Source organism: Coturnix japonica, chromosome 2, assembly GCF_001577835.2.
Source record: "Coturnix japonica isolate 7356 chromosome 2, Coturnix japonica 2.1, whole genome shotgun sequence".
NCBI classification, from domain to species: Eukaryota; Metazoa; Chordata; class Aves; order Galliformes; family Phasianidae; genus Coturnix; species Coturnix japonica.
Window position 1 is genome coordinate 10,532,731 of NC_029517.1, and position 27,286 is coordinate 10,560,016.

At 35.0% G+C, this 27,286-nt stretch overlaps 1 long non-coding RNA gene across 2 annotated transcripts; it reads left to right on the plus strand.

Annotated features, from left to right (window-relative positions):
* Window positions 1–27,286, plus strand: LOC107308880. Of its 2 annotated transcripts, none has more exons than XR_001552970.1 (3): window positions 1–97; window positions 2,276–2,356; window positions 27,028–27,286. It is a non-coding gene; the product is annotated as an uncharacterized LOC107308880 (long non-coding RNA). The 2 variants fall into 2 exon arrangements; XR_001552971.1 differs by lacking the exon at window positions 1–97 and adding an exon at window positions 1,341–1,618.

Sequence of the window (27,286 nt, forward strand, 5' to 3'; positions counted from 1 at the left end):
GGCTTGATGTTTTTACTGGTATTAAATCTCACATCATGGCATTAGAACAATCACCTCTTTGGATGGAAGAAAGGAATGTCTTTCTGAAATCAGATAGGTGAGGATAGTTTTTCTTTTTTTGGTGTCCTTAGCAACAGGGATTTGGCTCCTCTCTTAGCATCACCTGGAATTTTTATTTAATAAAGAATACTGGTAAGGCTTCTAATCCTGAGTCATTTTCTTCTGTGGCGAATTATATTTGTGGGTTTTAGTCTTTTAATTTCAAGGTTAATGTTTCTTACATACTGTTATATTGGTGCTGCATTATGTAGACATTTCTGAGAAGAATCCTTCTAAATTAGACATTTATTACAGTTATTTCTCTCTACTTGAGAGAATTGGAAACTTCCATGGCTCTTTCCAATCCAATACTCATGTCCCCGTTGGTAATCTAAAAATCACTCAAAGTTAATATTTTATCACTGGAAATGCCTATGAATTTGATTTTCAATTAAGATATTAAAACATATATTTACTGATTTATTTTATTTTATTTTTTGTGTGGAGACTTTAACTTTGACGGTCTCTGCTTAATTTCAAACTTTAGAAGTTTTATCAGAAAATTAATACAGAAAGAAATGAAAAAGTATTCTTTGTCATAAAGAAACCATCAACATCATGCTAGTGTAGGAGAAAAGTCTGTAAAAATGATCAGCTTGGCAATTCATTTAATTTTAATCAATGAACATTCAGTAACGATGTTTACACACATGAGAAGGTATCCTGACAGAAAGTAATCAGATTATTGCAATAGAAATGACTCCAGATCTGGTCCAACTCTGATTAAAATCAGTGGAAATTATCCAAATGGGAGTTCGATCAGACCCTGTTAGTATAAATCTAGATTAGAGTCAGCTAATTTACTTAGGTTTACACAGTTAAGAGTGAGATTAGAATTTTGCCCCCAGCATTTAATGGCCATGAAAGAAGTTGGGCACTGTACTTGCGCTATATGTGGAGGGTTTTTTTTTTTGCATAACAGTGGTTCACAGGAATCTCCATTAGTCACTGAAGGACCTCCTCTGTGGTGCAATCATACTTCCCTTACCTCAGTGTGGTGGTGACTAATTTCCTTTGGGAGTTTGGGTCTCCCTGCAGTCAGCAGGGAACTATAAAAAAGCAACAGGATTGCAGAAGTTAACTCTTGTACAGAAAATGGATAGTGAATGCAAAAGATTGAATTTCACAGGAAGAAATCGCCCCTTTTTACCAGAAGAAGAAAAATCTATCAGAACAAAAAAGGAAAAAAGAAAAATAAAAAAATAAATTTTAAAAAAATAAAAATAAAAAAAAAAAAGAAGAAGAAGAAGAAAAAGAAAACGGGAAAAAAAATACACATTTTAAGCAGGAAGTTATAAAACAAACAATATAAATAAAGCAGAACAGCTTCAGACTAACCATGGCACTTCAGTAAATCCCATTAGACAACTGTTCTCACCTTTAAGTAACTGAGTGTTTTAAAAGCCTGGCCCTCAACCACTCAGGTTTTATTGAAAGTGAATGGGATTTGGGCTTTTAGATTATTCAGGACTTCTGAGAAATTCCACCCACAATGTTTAGCTTTGGAAAAGGTTTTAAGGTTTGTATGAAGTTCTATAAATCAAGGAAAAGCCAGAGTAACTAATGTGGAACTTCAGCACACAGCAAGAGAAATTATGTTGTGTGTCCCCAAAGGGAGAAACTTAAAGGAAAAGCTTAATGTATAAATGCACTCAGAATCCTCTTAAGACATATATTTAACTGTGAGGTTACAATTAAACTCATGAAACTGAGCTTTATGTCTGTAAACAACATGTACAGCACTCAAGCATGAGAGGAGAAAGGCACTATTTTGATTTTCTCTGGTATTTTTGGAAGTAAGCTATTTCATACCCAGCTTTGTTCTACCTAATTTAATAGGCTGCCTACAACTGCAGTCTTTTCTCTGTAGTTTCTCCTGAACATTAGCAGAGAGAGGGTTAATTGTGCATCTCTATCTTTTCCTTTCCTTATATAAGAAAATGGCTAAATGCCCTATGTTCCCATGATAGGTTCCATAAGTAAGTTCATATGAGTATGCTGGTTAAGTTCATGTTTAAAATGAATTTATAAGAAAATAAATTACTGTAACACAACCATCCTTAGCTGTTTTTCTAGGAATTTCATTGTATTACTTTTGTTTTTCATAGCAAATTTATACATAATACTGTACCTTACTTCTATACATAATACTGTACCTTACTTCTATACTTAATAGGTAACTGGGAGACCTGAAAGTCTGTTTCACAGTAGAGTGGGGGAAAAAGGCAAGCTGTAAGACCCAACAAAGGTGACTTTGGTAAGTAACAGACCTATTTATAAGTTGTTGAAGTAAAATGCACTTCAACAGTGAATTTCAAATGTTTAATTTAATGTACCTTAATATCAACTTGTTTGTGTTATCAGCTTATTCTTAACTCACGTATGCATTATCTATTCAACAATAATGTTGAAATCTCTCTAAATTTACATTTAAACACCTGAAAATGGTCTCCTTTTCTACAGGAATAATATTTTTATTCATCTTTGGCTTTCCAGAACTGGGTGGTTTGTTCTTTCAGTGAGCTACTAATCAAGAGTCCACAACATTCAAACTTTGACAATTTTTACAAGTTCCTTTCTTATGTTATTTCCATGGTACATACAATACTCTGAAGACTTTACATTAGGATTTCTTTATTCAAGACAAGCATCCAATCCCAAGGGTATTAAAATTTTAGAAACAGTATTTTGAACCTAAAGCAGTCTCTGGGTTATAATGTATTGGTCTTAGCCTCTGCATACTATTATTTGTCATTTATTCCACATGGACAATATTTCTAAGTGGAGCATTTATTAGAAACAGACTTTAAGTGACGTAGGCTACCAGAAAGTGCTTGGGTACTGTAAAGATCAGGCTAATACAGCAAAAAACATAAAGCTGACTTAGATGCCAGGCATTCTTTATATACTCTCTGCAGGTATATGAAGTTATTCCACAGAATTCTCAGCTACTGACATAGTAGGACATTTCAACCAGTCTGCTGGAAGTCATGGAGAAACAGTGTATTTCAGAAAACATTTCCTACTTGGACTTAATGCTTATCTGAGAGTTGCAGCTGTCTGTCTTTCAGACACTGGGGTCCAGAGTCATGGCAGGGATTAGATACCACTTCTATTAAAACTCCACAGACAGAAGGGTTTAAATCATGAAAGCAGTAAGAATGCTTGCCCACAAAATACAGCTTCACCATCTGACTCGTTTAGGAGTTAAATGAATGGGCACCATCCATGTTGTGGGTTTATGTCATTGTGCAGCCCGGAACACAAGAATCAGGTAGTCAGGAGATAAGGCAAAAAGGAAACCTGACTTTATCCTTGTGGTAAAGCATCCTTGGTATACTTTCAGAAAGTTGTGCTCCCAGGGTTTGTTTTGCTGCTTTTTCTTCCATGCCATGAGAAACTAAACATAGAGATTTCTTACATTTCTCTATATGGAATTCTTAATTTCCCCCTAAAATGCACTTCAGGACAAATCTAAACTTGATATTTAAAATTAAAAATTGATAATTAAAGACTATAGTCTTTAATTGCTGCATCTCACTTAGACTTTACCAAATGGCTCTGAATAATGGCTCAGATAATAGTGAGAGCAAAGCTGCAGGTTGAGGGTTGTGAAAATAACCCAGGAAGAAAGTCAGATTTAAAAAAAGAAAAAAAAAAAGAAGTTCTAAACCAAGACAACAGTACCAAATCCACTGGTGCAAAGGAGAGGTTTCAGCAGTGCTGTCCATAGCCCAGGTTGATTAGACACCTGCATGTCATCTGGGATGTCTCCTGAGTTTCCAGGCACTACCTACAGATATGCCTAACCTGGAGCTCAGATCAGCAGGACAAAAAGATCCATTGTACATGACTTAGTTATCAAGATTCTAAAACTATGTAAAATAGTATATATATATATATGTATGTATGTGTATATATATATATACATATATATACACACACATATATATATATATATTTAAAAAGAGGAAAATAATGAAATAATATAAGGAGAATAGCAGGGGACCAGAAGGATCATAATTTTAAATACATTAAGATATCACAGGGAGAGTATCACAAGCATTTAGGATAGCTGCAGAGGAAAGAATGTAGGTACTGTGACATTAAATTGTATGGCAAAGACTTCTGGAAGAACTTGAAAAGTTTGTGATGAATTGCAAAAAAAAATATATATATATATGACAAAAGATAGATTTTTTTTTTTTTTTTTTTAACTTTCTTTGGAGCGTTTCCTCTAGTTGCCATAACTTACATGGGAATGATAACTGCACATTGTGTGAAACCAAAGTAGAAGTTATGCTAATTTACAAGGATGTATCCATTGAGCACTGTACAGCATCTAATGCGAGTAAGTAGTGAGGGCACTACAGTACCAAAGACACTCAGATTGCTTCCTCCACCAGAAGAAAAGTATATGTTGCATATCAGCTGATTTATGCTAGCTGAAGCATCATCCCTTTGAAGGGGAAAAGAACAACAGGGTAATTAATGGCTACAGCTGTGGGTTCTACATATTAACTGACGATACCTCACACACTGCAAAAATTTTTCACTTGGGATGTTTTCATACCAGCAGTCTTTAATTAATTAGAAAACTGAGAGATTGAATCTTCTGTTTTTTTATCAGCTGTTTTTTTTGTTTTTGTTTTTTTTTTTTCCTTTTGAGGTCCCTCTTGCAAAATATATTTCTAAGACAATATTTCTAAGACAATATTTCTAAGACAAGTGTAACTACAGGTAGAGTTTTTTATGCTCTATACACTGCAAAATGGTTCTGATAGACATGAGAAAACAACTTGTAGAAAGTACAAGGTCATATGTGTTAATAATTCAAGATGTTAAAGCATTTTCTGTTGCTAAATGATTATCTGCCTTAGAAGAATTTGTGAATTGTGGCAGGAGTTACTTGATTGGATAATTGACTGTTACTGTTTAATTTTAATGTATTCACTCTGGAAGCAATCAGATACTCTTCAGGTAGGGGGAAGGGAGAAAGGCAGGAAAAGAATAATATTAATAAAAAACCCACAAAACTTTAATCTTAATATTCTATTCAAGATTTCTGCTTACAGGAGCTAAAGATAGTATGCGGTCATATTATTTAGGTTTATACATGATGTGTTAGCAATGGTGAGCATACTTAACCTTGAATGAATAATGTTAGTTTGTCATTTCTCGACTTTGAAGTATGTTTTGTGTATGCATGGGATCAGCATGAATGTGGAAGTTAAAGACAAAGGAGCTGTCTTTGCCCAGTGAAACAAAGAAAGAACAATATGATGCAGTTGATGTAGAATATCTGAGAGTTTGGTTAGACAGTGTGTGATGTGATATGCCCATGGAAAATAGTTCTTGTGTTCATGCCTTGATTGGACAGCAGCAACCACTGAAGTCAGTGCAGAAGGGTAAATAAAGATCTTTCACTTGCTATTTCAAAACTGGATAAAACCTAAGATTACAAGTGCTTATCCGTTCAAAACACTTTGTAAGATTTCTTGGTAAGGGGAGTGTCTCATCTATTATTTATCACTGAGGATATGACAAAGAAAAACCGAACTGTGTAAGCCAGTGGCATAAGCAGAAAGGGAAATCAAAGTCCAGTATAGTCCTTCAGTCACAACACAGATGTTTAGATAGTTGTTTACCTAAATATTTGTGTACACATGAATGTACAAAATACATCTAAGTAACCAGGATATCTTTCATTTCATCTTCTTTTCAGTTCAAATTATGTTTTCTGTATCTTTAAATAAAATGATAAGGACTATTTGTACTCGAAGAAATATCTCAAGTAACAAGTTGGCATCAGTTAGGTATTGGTATATATCTATTATCATGCAGATAAGTCTTTGTGTCTATATGCATGTAGGTTGCTCCAAAAGTAATGCCTCCTATTCCACAAAAACAACAGGTACAAAGAATACAATAACACTGTTTGATAGAGAAAAAGTTCAGCTACAAAACACTGTTTTTTAACAGTCTTCATCATTACCTATGCACTTTCTCCAGTGATGAACAAGATCTTGCATGCTATTCTTCTAAAAATCTGCACCAGCAAAGATTACCCACAATTACTGTTTCCATGGTTCACCTGCACCACCCACCAACTAAGCGTGCTCACAGCAACTTTTTGACGTTGATAAATTTCTAATTTGCCACTTCTTCTTGCATATAGGAATTCAGTTTCACACCTTTGTTTCATGCACACTTCCATATCAGATGCTGCTATGTCAGACTGCCCCTCTGCTACCATGTGTCACATGGCAACAAAATGTAATGGAGTATTAGTGGGAAGATTCAGACTCTACTGCCTTGCTACCAATGTCTGCTTCTGATATTGTGGGCCAGCATATCAAAGTAGAAAAGCCCTTGTACACGAGTACCCATCTTTCCCAAAATTTAATTTTGTCTGTTCATCTCTGAAGCTCTTTGAAACAGTGTTTGCACATTACGATATCCATAAAGTCACAATTATTTAGCATGATATCAATGAAATTCAAGCTTTATCTGTATGCATGTGTGTATGTAACAACTTTTATTTTACCATTCAAATTTGTGGACCTACATGCAGTAATTCTTTTCCTCATTGCAGCTGCACTCAAACATTCTCCTTAAAAACATATTAGTAGAACAAAAACTTGTAAAAGGAATGAAGATAAAAGATATCCTGAATAAAGCTCTATTGTTATATGCAGTAGGTATACTTCTGCTGATGAAAGGCTTTGAAGAATCTGTGACTTTACCAAATTTCATGAAATGATTCACACATCTTACATGATAATACATTATTTGACCATAATAAAAAAATGTTTTCTTTAAAAAAATTGTTTTCATTGTCTGTCTTAGATGAAAATGAAATGCCTGTTAAAAATGCATTTTCATTAAAATAAAATTAAAGCTAGATTGATTGTTTAAAATTAATGATTTGATTGTTTAAAAAAATGATAAAAATACAGAAAAAATATCTGAAGTAACGTTTCAAATTTATATGAAAGAGTAAGATGGAATCCAACAAAATGTCTCAATTTGTTTTGGTTTTGATTTTTGACCAGGATGATATTAAATCATTGCAATGTGTGAAATTGTAATTATAAAAAGAAACCACAATCTCAGTTCCCAGCACAGAGTTTATATAAGCATTAGTACACCATGCGTTGCCTCAAGGACCACCAGCATGGCTCAACTGGAGCAGAATTTTATACCTAATTCACTCCCACAAGGGGTATAGACCATTCACAGCAATGAAATGATGAATGACATATTAAGAAACAGCAGAGAGGTGAAACTATATTTCTGTGCTGCAAGCAGAAGTTTTGTGCTGAGATCAGTTATACTGAGTTTGCAGTTCTATTCTATTTTCTAATCTATTATTTATTCAGGATTCATTTTTCAGTGTTCAGGTCTTTACCCCTTGGTCTTCCCCCATCTAAATTAGATCTGTTTGACAACATCATTTGATTAAAGCCTGCACTGAAACAAATAAATAACTTTTTTCTTATTTTTTTTTCCCATGAGAGAAATTAAAATAATTCCAATTTAAAAAAAGTGAAATTAATGTTCCTTCTGGGCTTCTTTATGACAGTGTAAGAAAACTGATATTTTGAAATGTTTGAGTTGAATTTATATATCATTAATAGCTTTTATTACTCAAATTCATTATTCAGAATTCCCCAACCCCATCTACTGTATGTCTCTAATTCACAGCTCTGTAAGATTTAAGATTAAGAGACATCTGAAATAACTGCTTAGGACAATTCCTTGGCCAGCACAGTAAGTGGAATGTCATTGAAGAATTTCAGTGAAGAGTAAGGTTCTGTAGAGTATGAAAGTAAGATGTGGGCCAATCTTGTTTGTACTGACAAATATATACCTTTTCAAAGGTCCAGAATGAGCACTTGCTACATTTCACTTAAGGCTTACAGAGGTTTAATTAGCTTTTTATATATCTCATCTTGATATTTTGCACAGTAAGTTGAAGGCACACCCAAAACCGTCCAATGGAAAACATTAAAGAACAAAGGCCAGAAAAAAAAAAAAAAAAAAAAAAAAAAGGAGCTAATTCTTGCTATCACTACATGAAGCTATTCTTTCTTGCAGATTACAGTCCTGGTAGGGGTGATGTTCCTTTTTAACAAGGTCACCATCATGATTTGAATATTTCCAGCGGCTGTTTCAGTAACACTGAAAGTGGGAAACAACTGCAGCTATTTAGGGCAAGCTAATGAGAATACTAATGAGCATCTTACTGAATTTTCAAAAGATATGCCTAGGACTCCATTTTATGAGGCCAGGACAGTTATGAAACAGGATCCATGTTAATGTTTGTAAGCAATCTCCTTTGTCTGTTGTGAGCCTAATGCCTGACACAGGTAATGACCTAAGAGGAAGACCGAATTACGAATCCCTCAAGGCCAAGCACTTAGAGCTCTCTTGCATGCTTTGTCTCCCTGCAACTCTCACATTTGCTCTTTCTCTCTCAGCAGGATGAGGGATACCACATAGCTAATTGAAAATGAAAATGATATGGTCTAACTGCAAATGATGCTGCTGTGACCATTAATATCTTACAATATCCACTTTTGTTTTTCTTGTGTTTTTTGTTTTGTTTAGTTTTGTTTTGTTTTTGGTTTTTGGTTTTTTTTTTGTTGTTGTTGTTTGTTTGGTTGGTTGGTTTTTTGCATTTAGCCTAGTCTGCAGGACTAGGTTCATTTTCAAAGTGCATCCCTCACAGCTGCATTCCACCTCTATCGTGGCCCATCAAAGCCCTTGCAAAGCTGAGGGTGACATCTCCCTATGAGGGAAGGAAATCTCAGGCAGCCAGGATGGCTGATCCTGCCGCACTGCCGCAGGGCTCTGAACTCTTCAGATCATATAAACTAAGTGGCCTTGCCTACAGGGAGGTGAAGGATTATGTGCAGGCAATTTTTTAAAAGAATATTTTCATGCTTGATAAACTAAGGGCTTGATCAGCCTGGCTATTCTGTGCCTGAAACAAGACAGAAATCTCCCATCTCTTCCTGCAAAGTGGCTGACCCTGATGGAAATAAAGGTCACCTAGCATCTAAAAGGCTCAAGCTTAAAATCCTGACTAGTGGGCTGAAACTAAGAGAAGCATCATCTTGCCTGCAGTAGCTGTGTAAACTGGGTACAGGCAGGTGAAGCTTTAGGCATATACACTACATGCCACTCACATGTTGCAGTCTATATATGTCTCTGTTGAGCAAAAATGGAAAGACACTGCCATCAATAACAGAAAATAGATCATTTCCCAAAGGGAAATGTCCCCTATCTGAGCAGAGATTAAATATTGTTACTGACATATATAATATACATGGTTAAGAAACAAAACACACTCTCATGGGATATTTGTCAATACTTTGTTCATTATTAACATGCATACATGCATATATACTTTCCCAAATTGAAGTTCATTCCTTTCATTGTATTAAGATTTCCCCTTTGCCAATGCCATTTTGGTACTTGCAAACACAGAATTATTGCCCATGGAATATGTTTAAACAGTTGTTTATGTTTTCTTAATATTCTTGTTATGAACTGGAGCCAAAAGTACCTGTTATTCTGAAGAGTAATCCCATGCATTTGAACAAGATGTGCATTGCTTTTGCAGGAAAACTACAGCAACGTTAGTTAAGAGTACTACCCTCAGCCTGTGTTTTTTCCTGCATGCCAGCATGCTGTTCACATCTACAGCCACTCCCCACCATTTACTCTGTTTACAGTAGCAGTAACCTACCCAGGGTCTCTCAGGAGAGTACTTTGTCACAGGACCCCCAAGTAAAGAAACTTCTCATCTACATTTTCCCAGACCAGGTTTAACTCTTCCTGCACATGCAGTGTGACCAAACTCTGCCTTTTGTGGGTACCAGATATACCCCTATCTCATTCCCTAGGAAAAAATACAGCTTCCAGAACTACCTGGCGGGTTCCTAGATAAAAGAAGGATCTTTCTGTTCAGGAGTGATGACATGAGCATTAATGCTTCTGCTCTCTTTCACCTCTGCCTTTCCCCTTCCTATGAGCTTCATTTTCCAACTATTACAGGTTCTGGAGCTTTTCTACTAAGGTAATCCAACTCCATGCAGAAAACAGTTATTTCTATATATTATGGTACCAAGTGTCTGCCAATGCAGTGGTGGGAACCCATTCTGTCTTCATTCAGAGAGACACCAGCACTGGGGAGCAAAAGGAGGAGAGATGTTGCAGATGAGAGTGGCAACACTGGGCAATTAAAAAGGGATATATTATAGTTGTCTCCATTAATCAACAGGGAACTACTGTGTTTGTCATCCTGTCCTATCTGGCTTTAGCCTTACTACATGGCACAAACTACCCTATGCCAGAGTATTTAGATCTCACTTAAAAATTCCAAATAGGATTGCGCTTTGGATTTAGGTAGAAGGATGGAAGAGTGTGACTTCTTTCAAAGGCCTCTTTTCTGTTTTATATTGCTTCTCTTGTACTAATCAGAGTAAAATCTGAGTGCCTTCCAGAAAAGAATAAGCAACAGAACTAATATTTACCATGCTCTCATCCTCTCCACTGGGAGAAATCTGAATGCAAGGGAATGGTCTGCTTGGATTTTTATAAACTATTTATACACAGACTCATATCCAAGCACACAAATGTGTATTTATTTTTCTCTTAAGGGAAGCAAGGTCAAAAAGAAGCTCGAAATAATGACAGTGTAAAGGTTTGAAGCTGACAATGATCCATGTGCCTTTGAAGGCTTTACTACTGCTTTAGAACAGTTCTCCTGCAGCATCCTGCACTGAAGCTGTGGGAAAAAACATATGTTGTAGAAGACATTTCGGAATTCACTAGAAAAGCAGTCATGTTCTGCACAGCTACTGTGCCAGCTGCAGTTACTACATATCTTTAAACAGTTCTATTACCAAGAAGTTGGCTTTTCCAGGCACAGGCCTTCCATGCTGTTACTGGGACAACCAGACATCCCACATAATAGAGGATTTCCCGTATATATTCTAATTGGAAGACATATATCACTTAGTGAAATAATGTTGGATATTACTTGCCTTGTATTTGTGGCAGAGCAAAGTATAGTACAAATCCAAGTTTTTGGACTGACTGTGGGCATGACTGCTTGACCTTGCCCTGAGCAGCAGGGCAATATGCAAGGAGAGTTGCTTTGTATTTTTGGATGCGCTTATCCACCCTGGTCACTGGAGGTGAACATGGGTGAGCAGTGAGAAATGCTGCTAGAAAATTTTTGATATCAACTACTAAGTTCTACTGATGGTGGGAAATCAAGAAAACATTGTTTTGTCTTGTACATGCCCAAGAAGATGTAGCTACTTTTTAATGGGTAGTATCTCTTTTGTACCTGGAAAGTTTTTGATTCTTGTACTACAGAAACAAATAAGCTAAGTGATATGGAGATTTACTATGCAATATGGCCAGCTCCTGTGGTTCTTTATTGCAGAACATCAAATATTAATAGTTTTCTCTTTAATCTTTAGATCAATAAGTGAACTTTTCATCTCTTACTTTTGAAAGAACTTTGTATTCCTTGGCTGAACAGAAAACATCAACAGAGTAAATAAAACCTGAAGATTATTATTTCATTTGCAACTCACTTTTTCTGTTTCATTTTCATCCATTGCTTTGGGCTGGCACTAAAATATGTTTTACTGGAACAGAATGAAAAAATAAGTACTGTGAGCTGAAGTCTCAAAATTCAGAGAAATACAAGCTTTTACTTGCTTTACTTCCAAAGTCAAAAGAGGAGGACAATGCAGCTGCTGTTCCTGTACCCTAACTATAGTTCTCAAATAGCTACAGAGGAGACAAAACAGGTATTTTTCTTTTTATAGCTCAGTCTATCTAAGTCATAACAGGAAAAAAACGTAGCACCTTACCTGCTGGATGCCTTATATCTTGCTTCGAGGTATATTACAAAATAATCTCAAGCTGGAAACCACTTGACTCTGCATTGGTATGTTCAGCGCTGTGGGTAAATATTCTTATACCTGAAAACAAGTGCATTTAGAATGAAATCATTTTCAAGCCATTATTTCTTGTTCCTTTTTTCACGTGAATATTTAACTTTTGAAACCTGATTGGAAAAAAAACTTTTACGCAACAATATAATTGATGCATACCACTAAACACCATGAGTTTGGCCCTTTCTATAGTACTACTGTGTTCAATAAACTGAACAACAAATGTTATTAGTATTAAGTGACTAATAAAGTCGGATTTATGTGCTCATGTTAATAATAATCTACTTATGGAGTATGCATAGTTCTCTATTAGCAACTTAGTTAGAACATTATTTCCAAGAATATTGGATTGTTTCAAAGAATTAATAGTCTGACTGTGGTCTAGACTTTGCTAGTAAATGGATATACTGATCACAGGCTTAATTAGCAAGAACATTAGCTAGCTTAATGACTTAAAAGATGCAGAGGAAGGGGAAACTCCAGAGATTTTTCTACTGCAAAGTCAAGACCAAACATGAGTGGATTTTTATATTTTACGTATGTTTCCTTTTCTTAAGAAGAGTTAAGCAAACAGATCTTTTGCAACTGATTCTGAAACTGCTTTGAGAAACGTAGTCATATGTTGTGAGTCATTGTGAACATATCTGAATATGGTGTTCTGGCCAAATTGATAAATTAACCATAAAAATCTTTATGTAATGAGAGGCAATATGATATTTATGGTTCACTGGTTCTTAGTTTACTCTACTAGCTGAAAAAAATACTGAGAATCCTGCCATAACAATGCAAACAATGCAAGCTATATACAGAAGCCATTTGAACAAAGAAAAAGCAAACAGATTTTTGTGAAGATCATGAATTGTTTTTGTAAAAAGTGATGAAAACTATGTGGCAAACTCTCATTTTACAAGTTGCAACTGGGTTTTTTCAGTAAGCACATGGAGAAAAAGGTTTTTAAACTGAGCCCAAAACAGGAACAAAGCTTCAAGCAGTGATACTACTTTTCTCAGTAAAGTGCAAACTAGTGTCATCTCACATAATCTCAGTCATGTAGTTGTTTTGTTCTTTGACTGGAATTATTATTTATAGTTGACTCTTGTACAGACAATGTCATATTCTATTTATTCACGTCCACCTTTTGTCTTTCTCCTTACTGTTAGACTTGCGTATACTTGCAAATCATTCTGGACTATGTTATGCTAATTTAGACTTCATTCAGTTAGACAACCTTAAGTATCTAATACTCTGCCAAGTTCCTGTGTTTACATTGTCAGTGCATGACTTAATTAAATTTAACTTTAGCAATAGTTTGGACCATTTTTGAGATTCTTCCCAGAATAAAACATTTTATTTGTTTATTTATTTATTTATTTTGGGGGTGAGGTGGAAGGGAGTGGGGAAACGGGGGTGAGGGGGAGATCTGTTTAGATCTGAATTAATTACTGGCAGGAGCTGATCAGCAAACGAACCAGCCCGAGAGCACCAGGGTGAAAGAACAATGAACTCCCAGACTCCCCCAATACAAGACTTATCATGCTTGTCTCTCATTGTTGATAAAAAAGACTAATTGATTTTTACTTTCTTTCCCCAGATATAAGTACATTTATCTTCTTCTTGATCACTGTTATATATCTTCTAAAAGTTTATTCTCCGGCACTTCCCTCCAATCTGAAACTAGGTAGTGAAGTACCACACTTCTTGTTTATCAGTTTTCATGAAACTTGGGAATAATAGCTACTTTGAAAATCTGTAGTCTGCTGCCATAGTACTTGGAATTGGCCACTCTAACAAGAAAGTGAGGCTGACAAATAGGCAGATAATAAATTTTGAAGGTACTCTTCTTAAGAACTGAAGAAGACAGTAAGTATATCCTGTAAGAATTCTAGTATTTTGATGACTTCAAATTAAAAAATAAAATAAAATAACTTTAAAATAAATAAATAAATAAATAAATAAATAAATAAGGAGTGCCAAACTTTACAAAGAGAGGGAAGTTATACAACATTTTGATCAATAAGTAAAAAGGAACAACAACAGTAACAAAACTGAGAGCAGTGTGGTCTCTGGAAACTCCCAAAGTGTGTGTGGAGGCTGAGGAGTCACACAGTGCTAAGGGAAGGCATCCTTTTCCTTATTAATAAGGACCTATGGTGTTGAATGTAGAGGTAACAGCTTGTCACAACATTCTTGGTTTTCTACAGCTTGCTTAAATTCTACATTTGAGTAAGCTCCAAAGAAAGTATTTTCAACTGACAGTGTCTTTGACAGCCTTTTGTGCTACAAGACCTTTCTATTTTAATAAAGCTTTGTCTTCTGATAGGAAATTACTTCATATGCAATTTTAAAGAAACTTTACTAGACAGATTATATACTTACAAACTGTATTGACTCTAATAGATGGCTGCATTGTACATCCTGGGACATATCTGTATCATTTTATCTTTTCATGCTTTATAAACTGTTTCTTGTTATCTGTTTGTATTTAAATGAAGCTAAGTTTATAGCCTTTTGAAGCCAATATACTTTGCCTTAATATCGGATCAGTATCCAAAATGGGATAAGGAAGCTAATCATTCACACCAGTATTAAGCTAACCAGATGTCTTCTGCATGAACAAGCTTTGATTAGTAATTATTTGAAATATTTCTGTTCAATTCTATATTGTTTCAATTCCCAGATTCTTGGGAAATGTGCAGTTTTATTGGCTTGTACATTTTATGACATATAAGAGAACACACTTTTTCTCAGTTTCCAGGTTTATTACTGCAAAGTCAGTTTATTACCTGTTAGCATGTTATAAAAAATAATAAAAAGGTACCTCTCTAGGGGATATTAAAGCTGTTTTACAGGAGCCTACACTGCAATTCCTCTTTACACTCAGTTCTCAGTCAACAATGTGTGGAGTAATACATCTCAGGAAGACTGAAGACTGTTATTCAAAAACATCTCAGAACAGACAGAGGATATGTCATTTGAGAAGCAGTTGTGAAAATATTTTTTCTCTAAAACCTTCAAATAAATTACATATTCTTAAAATAGGGATAATCTGAATTAAGCAATTTGTTTGAAATCAAACAAAACAAAACAAAAATCCTCAAGAGAAAGTAGTAAAACATTTGGTGCTGAATTTCAGTTTTTACACATGGAACAGTGAAATGCCTAATGATATCTGATATACTTCTTTGATTTTAAGTATACATAGAATTTGCACTGGATTTCAAATCAGGTCTGAACCCTCCCTACTCACTTCCCCCATTTTTTTCTTTCCTTAAAAATTCAACGGTCTTTAGAAAGCTCTTAGTGGTATTTGACATCTCTCTGCCAGGAAGACATTTTCTAAATAGGCACTTTTTTTTTTTTTTTTTCTTTTCTAAAAATCATTATTTACAGAGTACAGACTATAAAAAACATGAACACAAATTTCCAAGAGAAAACTGGTAGGATGGGACGAAGTACTTGGCTGAATTCTGCTGAATTAGGGAGAGCTAAGCCAGATCTCCCCAGATGAGGATATGACCTGCTGGTGTTTATTTTAGAATTACACACATTTGCCTAGCAGGTAGACACATAGCTTAATTTAACATCTTCTTGACCTTCTCTCCTTCCTATATTTGTACTACATATCAATTAGTCTCTTTGAATATTCATATTTAGTTTACATGCTTTTACTTTTCGTGCTCGTCTTTTTGAAAATTATGTTCTGAGAAATGCAACAAAGGCAGCAAAATCATTTGCATATCTGCTTAGCGTTGTATACTCTGTTACCCTGAGGCCCTAGTCCTGCTGAAGCTTTTCCTCTGGAAGATGGAAAGTTTCTAAAGTTTCATGTTGTTATTTCTTTCCTTTTTGTGGATCTTAATCAAGCTTCAGTGGCATGAAGCTAAGGGAACAATGGCAACTCTATAAGCTGACTATTTATGAAAGCAGGATCATATTCATAAATATTTTACTCCTACTTAAAGAGAAATTTAAGTTCTAGAGCCCAACTTATCAAATGGAAATAAATTCATAATTTATTCTACTTGCTTGCAAAAGCATGAATTACATGTAAGAGTTTCTTGCAACCTCTTCACAGAATTGGTGTCGAGAAATTTTCCAATTTCTGATTCTTTTTTTTTTTTTCTCCTTTTTACTCTCATTGACCTGAATACTCTTAAAAGGGCTGGTATCCTAGTCTGAGTGCTGGAAATGAGAAGGCCAAATATTTCAGTTTCTCTGAACTTCCAAATACAAATAATTCAAGGAAAATCTGTCAGCTAATGGAGGGACTGAAAACAAGTTATGTGTTAACCTAAGAGACTGCAGTTCTGATACCAGCTGCTCTTCCTCCTCTGGCAGGAACTATGACTCTTTAAAGGAGGTTTTTTTCACTCCAATGGTTTAGAGGTTCAGCTCCTTTCTTCTGAGTCAGTTTGCATCAATTTTATGACCTGACAATTCAAGAACTGGTAGTCTAAGTGATGATTTGAAAATGTCTGTATTTTGTTTTCAATTGTGCAATGGGTTGAAAATGAAACTGAAGAGTAGAAGGGCTAATTGTAGCAAATTCCTACCATCTGAAAGGAGCAGTTCTAGCAGGGAAAACAGGCAGTACTGAGCAAAAATATTGTCATATATCAGTCACGGTTGAATTGAGATGGAGTAGAAATACTTGCAAGCACTTAAGTCACTTGCTGTAGATAGTGCATGCAGTAATTACTTCTATGTTTACATTTGTGAAGCACATCTCCATATAGTTAGCTGTAGATCACAAAGGTTTGATTTTGCGGTTCGGAAATCCAAAGATAAAATACTCAGGATGGAGAGAGAGGGCTGCATATTGTATGTCTTCAAAAGACAGTATCTTTGTATGCTATTTGTCTCAGTGACTGCTGCACAATGCAGTAAGAAAAACCTTCCACTGTGGAAAAATATGCAAGTCATTTTATCTTAAAAACTGAAGCAGAAACTGATTTAGGGTCTGTTCCAAAGCCAATGAGAGTCCCTCCATTGATTTAAATTGGATCAAACTTTAAAGATTAAATATATTACAACTGAGGAACTGAAATCTGCAGTTGTAGTGTGATCATTGTGTCCTAAATACACAGATAATAATTTCATCCAGTAATTATTGTAAGACAAAAGATAGTGTGGATGGAAATTTTAGCTTGTATTGACTAGAAATTCATCTGATTTCAAGAGGATGACAGACCCTAGAAAAAGCAAAAGTAAAAGATGAATGGGTGAATACCAGTTTCAGTACAATAAGTTTGCTCAGCATCACTTCTCTTGATGGCTCAGAAGCACAGAGTTTCAAACAGACAATCACAGTGGACAAAATATACATATATATATGAGTATGGGGGGAAAAAAAGGAGAAGTTTAAAACATCTACTAATTTTATTCATTCTACATGGCTCAGTTATACTATTGAGTCCTAACTTGCTTACCTGAGGCTTCTTGCAATGAATCTTTGCAGTGATTAGGAAAGTTTGTTGTAGGGCTCTATTCATCTTTCTTCCCAACACACTGTGCTGATCCCAGGGCAGTGCAGTTACAACAGTGCTAGAGTACACCTCTCAGGTAAAGAGTGAACATTTCTTACAGTATAAACCTTTTTGGCAAGGACCTTACTCAGTATGTATGCAGCCCCAGAATTCTTTGAGAGTATAAGTTAAAAATGTTATTTGCCTCCTCTCACACTAAGACACCCCTATGTGATTGTCTCCTCTTTGTCCTTCAATATCATTTACCATAGCAACTGTGATACTATTTTATATGCCTTGTAACATTGCAAGACCAGAGAGATGACTGTACAGAACAATCTGGAATAGGTGCTTAATCAACAGGTTATCTTGAATCTTTTGTTTAAGTCATCCCTTTAATGTATGAAAAGTAAGGATGGGGTTATTAAGGCAGGAATATAGTACTGTATAGTATCTTGTCATATCTTAAAGAATTCATAATCTGAGTGAAAAGAAAAATTAACTTCAGCTCACAGAACATCTTCAGTTACTGAACTAGAATCTTAACCTATTCATTCAGCAAATCCTGAATAACATTACTTTGTTTCACCAAGTATAAATATTGTGAACCTTGTCTGCAATGCATGAAGCACATTTCTGCAACCTTTTTCACAGAAAGGCTTTGGGATTAAGAGAAAAAAATCAGCAAAATAAGCAACGTGCATTCCATTGCATTTGTTCTTTTTGGAATAGGGAGGGAACTGGCATTCTCAAGATCTCCTAGTCTAGCCACATATCTTACAGAGTATTGTAAGGTGACTTTTGAAGCCCAAACGGGGTTGGAATCTGACTACACTGAGTTTATAGTAACAGATATTGTCTGAAAGGCCCAGGTAGACTAAAGATATACACGTGGTAAACTGTAAGGGAAAATAAAAAGTGCATTGTACAATATAGCTGTAATCATAAAGCACAAGATGTACTGAGTTACTTTACAACCTTTTTCTTCTCTAGTGAAAAAAGCTCTTATAAGTCATTTCTGGCTATGCCAGTCATGAATTATCGCTGTCTGCACAAAGGAAGATAAATATCATAACACATCATAGAACATCTCTCCCTTTAAATACTGTAAATGGATAAAGATATAAAATTCAGGGAGATACAAGAGGAATCTGAAGCTGTAAGTGAAAAACTAAGCCACAGGATAAGAAATGAATTATGCCAGAGTGTATCACTTTGAAAGAAAAACTTTGATATGAAATTTCTCCAATAAAATGATGAATGGAGAAGAGAAAAAGCCCAACTGCAGTTGTCCATGGCTAGCAATGAGTTCTCTCACCAAACCTACAAAGCAGACTTTGTGATACACTTCAAAGAGAGTTCACTTGCATAGCAGGGACAGTGAGGTTGAAGAGTTAGTAGATCATAGCACAAACAATGACAGGTATCTTGGGGGGACAGTCTACATATCAGCCACCAAAGCAGCAGCTGGGGAGAACATCTGGGCTTAACAGAGCAGAAGCAGTGCTAGTACTAGTGAATGTCACTGAAACAGAATAGAAACTGCAGTGACCCTCAAAAAACATAGATGTAAGAAGTAAATCACATTTTTAATTTCTATGACAACTGCCTAATCACTCCTCTGAAACAATAAAGAAGAATCTCATTCTTCAAAGTCTCTTCCAACACAAGCCGTTACATGATTCTGTATTAGTAATAAAGGTCATTAATTATTTAGTGTTTTCCAAATACATTCAATTTATATAGTACAGCAGTAGTATTCAGCAGAAAAATTAATAGGATGCATATGATCTAAATTAAAAAAAAATAATAATAATAAAAAATCCAACAAGATTTGTGTCTATTTTCATTGTAGAGGTTTCAGGAAGGTTTTATGCTTGTGGATATTCCTAACTGATGTTTTATTCTGTTACTATTACATAAGACAGCCTTCATTTTAAAGAACGTTTGGGAGTTTTTTAAATTTTAGAGGTGTAATAAAACTCAAACCATAAGGTGAAACTCAAACTCATTTCTATTACTTACTTTTAGAGAGGTGTTGGACCAGAAGAATTACAGAGGTCTTTTCCTGTATTATTATATGATACTCCAGCATAAAATATTGAAAAATTGAATGTAGAAATTAGTTTTTTATTGCTTAAGGTGGGCTGTTGCAAGGATTGAGTGAGGAAAACGGAAAAACAATAACTCCTTTTCATCCTGTTTTAGCGAGATTTCATCCTTCATACACAGACAAAGTGTTTCACTCTCCCATTTGGGGAAGCGCAGGCTCCGGGCACCCTTGCAGATAGGCAGCCACACATCAAATCTCCTGCCCTACAGAGCCCTGCCCCCATTCTGTCTGGAGCCTGGAGAAACTGCAAAAGTATTCCCTGAATATGTTGCTATCGGGAAGATGATGCATGTCTATAAGGTGTACTTCAAAATAAGCCCTGAGAAATTTTCAGAGCAGTCAAGTTTGTTAGCTAATTTACACAAATTCTTTAACTCATGAAAGAAGACGGAAATAGGTAAGAACAATTTTTTTTTTTTTTCCCTTAATAATCAAACAAAGATTTTTTTCTTTTCTGTTATCTGTTTCTATTTTGTAAATAAAAAATCTGTTTTGACTCGGTCCTATGATGTATAGTAATTATAAATCTGAAATATTCATTTTTTGAAGTGTTATCTCAATTAAGCTTTCTTTCATTCCCACTTGGATACAGTATGAAAAACATGTACTCTTTGTAAACAAGAGAGTGGTAACCTATTATTTTGCTAGTATGTTTATCCTGGCCAGATTCAAACCTGAACAAATACAGATAAATACAGGACAACCAATTCCCTTGTACATGCATGAACAGTAGTATTATTGGTTTTTTATCCACTACTTCTTTGATAAATCTGCCGTAAAAGCAGAAACAATGTTGCTTCATCATAGTTTTCAAATTTCAGAGGGTGTACTTCTGTTTTACTCTGTGTCAAGGAGAGTTTGGAGATATGAGTATGAAATACCTAATCTTTAAAACCATGATAAAATATGATCTTTTAAAATAAATTAAAAAACAAAACAACAACATACAAACAACAACAAAACAAAACAAAACAAAAGGAACAGTATTGTGGAATGAAATCTGTGTTTGGCATAAATATATATAACTTTTATTTTCATTATGAAAATCCCCCAAGGCAGGTTTCATTCTTTTTTGCCCTGAAATCACCACAGGTATGCTCTTGCTTTGAATGGCTGGTTTACTTGGATTATAATGGAAACTGGCACCATGTGGTTGAGTCTATTCAAGCAAATGATTTCATCAGTATGTTTTAGAAAATGATCTTCCCAGTCTACTAAGAATACCTTACTGTTTGTATGGACAATTTATCACCTCTTTAGGAAAGTGATTAGTTAGAATAAAAGGAACTTGCTGAGACAGTGGTCTCCCACGATTTGTGAATCTCTGTCTATGTTTCCCTTTAGATCCACTACTTCATGTTAAAGCTTAATTTAGCTAAAGGTAGACTTTCACATTTTTACTTTTACTAATTTTTCATATAACATTGCTATGTTTCTTTCTTTGTTACTTTTTGCTGTTTTTCAAGTGTACACAATTGCAGTACATTAGCCAGTTACATTTTTTCTCTTACTTTCCTGGTTAGATAATTTGTGAATTTCTGTGAACCAAGTGGTGAAGCAGCAGTCATACTAGTTTTGTTGTTTAAAAGATGGGACCACATTCATGTTATAAACTTTTTCAATAAACCAGAATGGCAAAAAAATTGTAAATTCAGTTTAAATTGAGTTTAAGAAAAACATCTATCTAAAGTATCTTGGTCATAGTGGCTATTGAAATTTTACAGACTGCTGTAATCTCACTTAAAATTGTTACTTACCTGGCACCTGAAATACAACAGACATTCCAAGAACTGTTTTATTTTGCCTACTTGTTCAGGTGTTAGATGCCTGTCACTGTAGCATAAATTCATTAGGTGCCAGAAGATTTGTCGAAGTACTTACTATTTTTAGCTATATGTACTCTAGAGAAATATACAAATACATTTACCTCTCAACTAGATCAAGATTATGTGGAAAGACATGATCAGGATTAAGTAAAAGAATACTTTATTCCTCATAAATAACTCAGAGAAATGCAAAAAGATAGATATTGTTACAATTCTGGTTATCTTTGTTTAATATCATCACAGTAACTATGGTGCTATCCAGCTTTTGTGTCGTAATGCAACTGTGAAAGCACTCAACCAGAAAATGATATATTTTGTTATTCAACTTTAATGGGATTGACCCCATACACTTTTGAAAAGGTCCTATCCTCAAGTCATGATATCTTCTGATTTTACTACTTTTGCATCAGAATCCAACCCGCCCTGCCAACAGATATGCAACAAAGATTTCTCGCTACATCAGAATGGAGTAAAGAAATAAACTTGATTTTAACTTAATTGCTGGCACACTTACTTATGACTATGGTCTTTTGCTTGTTTGAATAGTTATTCATTTCACTTCATATTATTTCCAGAAATTAAATAAATGTCTTGTGGATATAGAGACCAAAGCTACCTTTGCAGCTGGGAACACTGGTTGAGGATCAAGCCCCACTTGCCTTCAGTCCTATTGGGTACACTGCTGTGTACTACTGGAAGAATGCCATAGCTTTGATTAGAAGTTTGGAAATATTCTCTCTGATGAAACCCTGTAGCTCAGCTGTAAGGGTAGTTCTGAATGCTATGTAGATTCAATGCCCCTCGGGTGTGCAACACCTAGTATCTGTGTTTTCCCATGTCATTGATGAGAGTGTAAAACCACTCAGACATTGTGGGAAAGAAATAGCAGTGTTAAGTGTTAATGAAGTCATTTAGCACATCCTATAGTTTCTCTTTACAGTAGCCAAAGATAGCTACTGTTTTCTTCAGTGGAATGAGGATTAATTTAAATTAGGAAAACTAGACTGGCTTCTTTTGATCCTCAGACACTTAACTTCATGACTTAGTACAACATGTGAGCTGCTCTGTTATATTACTGTTCCACTGGAAACAGTACTTTTATGGATCCTGTCCAACTCAGGCACCGAACTTTGATGAACAACACTACCTTTTGCAAAACTATAGGAGAAATATTTACTTCAAGGACTAGACTGTGTGTTCTAGACTGAGATGGACTTGACGATCCCTATGGATCCCTTCCAAATTGGATTATTCTATGACTATTCAAAGGCCCCAGAACAAAAATTATTATCTAATGATTATTTTTAAGCAGCAAAATAAAACATCTAAGACCAAAGATAATTCAGCATGATATTTGTTTCATTCAAGGATTTTAATTGTACTGAATATTAAGTGGAATACAATCACAACACCAAAGTAACACTTCAAAGATACACATTACACACTTAGAGTAATATAAATATGATACTATTTTTTAACTTTTTAAAATTTTTATTTTTTTTAATATTGATTTTATAATATATTTTAAAAAATATTAATCATTATTCCCAATGTGAAGAAAGTTCCAGTGTACATTTTATTTCTGACTCTCATTACAGCTAAGAGACTGAATGTTTTTTGTACATCTCTATGACTATGCATATAAATATATATATATGCATATATACATATATTTCCTCTTTTCCTTCCTGTGGAGAGACAGGTAGGACATACACATCACAGTATATATAGTAAGATCAGAGTCCAGCTATGTACTGTAACCTGCAGTGGTTCTTATGAATTTAGTGGGTCTTGTAGACAAAGCCTGCTCATGCACAACAGGGTCTGATGAAAACTAAAGTGTTTACAACAATATTGGTTCAGTAACCTAAACAGTCTAATGACTACAGAGGGTATTGAAGGTCAAATCTATTTTAGTATTGCATTTTGGTAGAAATGTGTTATAAACATCATAGCTTTTCATAATCTCAGAAGGAGTTTCACTAGTTGATCAATTTGTTCTTTTCACTTCTGATTGTCACTGGAGATGAGCCAGGGGCTAGAGGGACCAAAATTAATTTGGCAGTTTTCTTTCAGAAAAGAATAAATCATGATGTCCAAAGGATTTGCCAAGGATAATATTTTGTTTTAGAACTCAGAATTTTTAGCTTTCATAGTGAGCACCTGAAGCCCTGAAATACTTTGAAATGTTGATACATTCTGTAGCTTTGGAACCAAACCTAAACAGCAACAATAACAATAACAAACAGAAAAAAAAAAAAAGAAAAAAAAAAAGAATTCACCAAGCGTTTGATTGTTCCCCCACTAATAGGGAACGTGAGCTGAGTTTAGACTGTCGTGAGACAGGTTAGTTTTACCCTACTGATGATGTGTTGTTGCACTAGTAATCCATGAAGATGGTGAGATAGCTCACCAGAAATCAGATTTCTGGGACAGAGAGCATGTGGTACAAGGCCAGAAAGGCTCCATGGCATGTGGCTTCTCACATTTCAGTTATCCACTTTGTTTCCTCATCATAAATAATTCCATTCCATATTTTCTACAATCATTCTCCCTAGTATAATTGGAAATTATTTTTTAGGAGCTTGTTCTTCATTCTGCTCATCATTATATTTGTGTATTGTTTTCTATGCACAAATCAAAGGAAATTACACCTTCTTTATGAACAGTAAAGCTCAAACTAAGTCAAGATATAACTTTCATTGATGCAGTAAATCCACTACTAAAAAAAATAACATTTTGGTGAATCATGTGTTCCCACGTTGCAATAAAGTGTGTGACAGTTTTGAAGCTACCACTTACAAGACTAACTGCATAAATAGAAAGAAATCAAACCATAGTACATCCTGTTGGCTTATACTATAGTGTTGAATGTAACTGGATTTAGACTGGATTAACAGACCAAAATTTAGGACTGTTCCTAAAAAAAAATATATAAATAAAAAATTTTTTAAATACATCCTTAGCTCATGTCTCCATGATTAGCCTTTAATAAACCATGCCTGCCAAATTAAGCAAACTTTCTCTGTATTGCCTAGTAAGCAGAAATTAGAAAAAGGAAGATGCGGTTACAATGATATCTCCTTCATAACTTGCACAACCTTCTCTGAGAGATTTAGCTTTTTCTTCATTTTCTTTAAGTGTTTAGATTCTGAGGTTTGACCTTCTAAAACAATGTACACAAGAAACAATTGTGCTCAACACAGTAAATTTTACAGTGTCATAGTGTCAGATGATGCTTATCAATGAGAGTAAAGAATAAGGAATACCCAAACTCCTGGCTGTGAAAAAAACAAAACCAAGAAATCTCATTTACTATTTTAAACAAGGAAGGTTGTTTTTTGTTTTGTTTTTTTTTTTCCATCAAAAATTACCAAACAAAAAAAAAAAAGAAAGAAAGAAAAAAAGAAAAAAAGAAAAAAAAGAATCATTAAATCATTAGTTGCCTCTTGCCTCTCTGTTTACTAGCATTCAGACTAAATTTATTTGTTTGTACCTGTTCCTGGAAAAATGAACAGATACTATTTGTTGTTTCAGATCACTAGCAATAAAATCCTGTAGTTGATCAGCATTGTCATTACCTTGCAGCTACAAGGAGAGGTTGGCTGCTGGCCATGTTTTAATATATTAATAATAATACTTAGCGCTGTTCATCTCAAAAGCAATTTACACACATTAACTAATTAGGCCTCAGAACATTTGCATGATAGGTGAATAATATTCTTCCCACTTTAAAGAGGGGTAAGTGGAGACACAGAAGATAAAATCACACTTTCAATAAGAGTCTCTAATTCTGATGTCCATCTTGTGACACACTCACTGGGTTTTCTGTAGCATTAAGCATCTTCAGCTGCGTATGAACTCAGAAGAGACAACAAGTAGTCTTTAGCTGCGTATTTCAAGATAAAGGTTCGTGAGGTTTCAGAGCTTAGGACAAAGTCTGGAATGAACCAGCAACAAATTTTGGAGGGTATAAGCTTCCAGGCAAAATACTTGTTTACAGAAGAGGATAAAAAGCATTTCTAGATGTGTAAAGATGAGCTAACCTGATTTGTTCATCTGTGGGGTTTTTTTTATTGTTTGATTTTGGCAAGAACACCTTCCATTTTATTTTCTGCTGTGGGACTGATATGCGTTCCTGAGGTAGAGCCTCAGGTCTTAGGCTTACGGTAGGAAAAAAAATAAATGAAAATAGAACAAAGCCTATATTGCACACTATAGGAGTTTCCAGTCCCAGGGGAAAACAGGACAGAGGGGACAATATAAGGGGAAACTAATGTGCCAATATTTTTAGTTTCCTTCATATAGATCTTGCTCAACAAAACAAGAGAAAAAAACATACCCAAGGACTGGGTAAAGAAGAGAATGGCTAATTCTTAGGGACTGACACAGACAGGTTCATTCTTGCCGGTGGAGTTCAGACACCAAGGAGAGTAGCACTTAGGTATATTCTAAGAAGCTGGCCTTGCTCTGCACCTTGGGCCTCCTGTCACACTTCCTGCCTGACATAAATTGATTTTGAGACTATAATGTTTCTTACTTGCTCTTTTCAGAGTGTTTACATTCTCCTTCTCTTCTTTGCATTCAGCAAAACTGTCCTTCTCCCATCACTGGGGATGCTTCAGCATTTTTGATAGATGGATGTTCATGATGCCAATGTGTTACTTACACGGCACATATAAATCTCCCATAAAACAGAGTTCCACATGGACAACTGCCAGCCTCCAAGGGCGATAAATAAAAATAGGGAGATTGGAGCTCACCTGGTGCTGCTCAGCCATTGTCAGTGCACTGTGACAAGAACTGTCTGCCATCATAACGTAGGGCACAGCTTTTATTTTTATTTGCTTTTCATGAATCTTGTGTAAGTCTTAATCTGTGCTTAATTACACTTTCCTGACCTTTTTATCTAACAGATAGGTAACATATATGTTCTGATACTTCATCCCGTATCAAAGTAGTCAAAACAATGTCCTGAGGTTTAGGGTAGGAAATTGGAAAGCCGGTGTCTGTCTTCTATATAATTTAAACGATAGAAGATTATTTAATTAATCAAGTTCTAAACCTTCTTCTTTTGCATTTAAAGGAAGCATTGCTCATTGTAATGGGATGTGCTGGCAGAAATCCTTTGGAGTACTATAGAGACGGTATAAATACACCTTGAGAACACTTGCTATATCGAAGCTCACTGGCAGTTTGCAGACTTTAAAGAATATCTTTTGAATTCTCAGCAAAAGAAACCATTTGTTGCAACTCCCTCCTTGGTTTAAAGAACTGCTGACACCTCCCAAAAAACATTAAGAAACATCTTATTAAGGTATTCCAACAAATATCCTTTTCTGCGTTGCTGGGCCTGCATATTGTTTCACTCTTCAATTAAATTATTAAAGGCTGACAAAACAGAAACAATTCTAACGTGATGAAAATAGCCTGCTGGAGTTTGCGTGTTTACTTGTTTTTGTTGCTTTTAGGAATGTTTTTTATCTTGTCTCCAGTGTAAATTGCATTTATTGCAATTACATTTTTTTTGCATTTTACAGGTTTTAACCAATCTATCCATGGACAGTGTTTGAGAAGAACATCAGAGGCTGTGGATGCAGAACGGATGCTATGGGCCTGGGGTGGTCAACATCAAAAATGAGATGTGTTTTCTGTATCAGAAAATGTTTATGTTTGGCTTGGATTCAAGTAAAGGCTCCTACTGGAAGACTTGGAGAAAAGACTTAAAAAACGAAAGTGCAAAATCATATAATTTTAATTGTAAATCACTGTTTGGTCTTTTAAATATATATATATAGA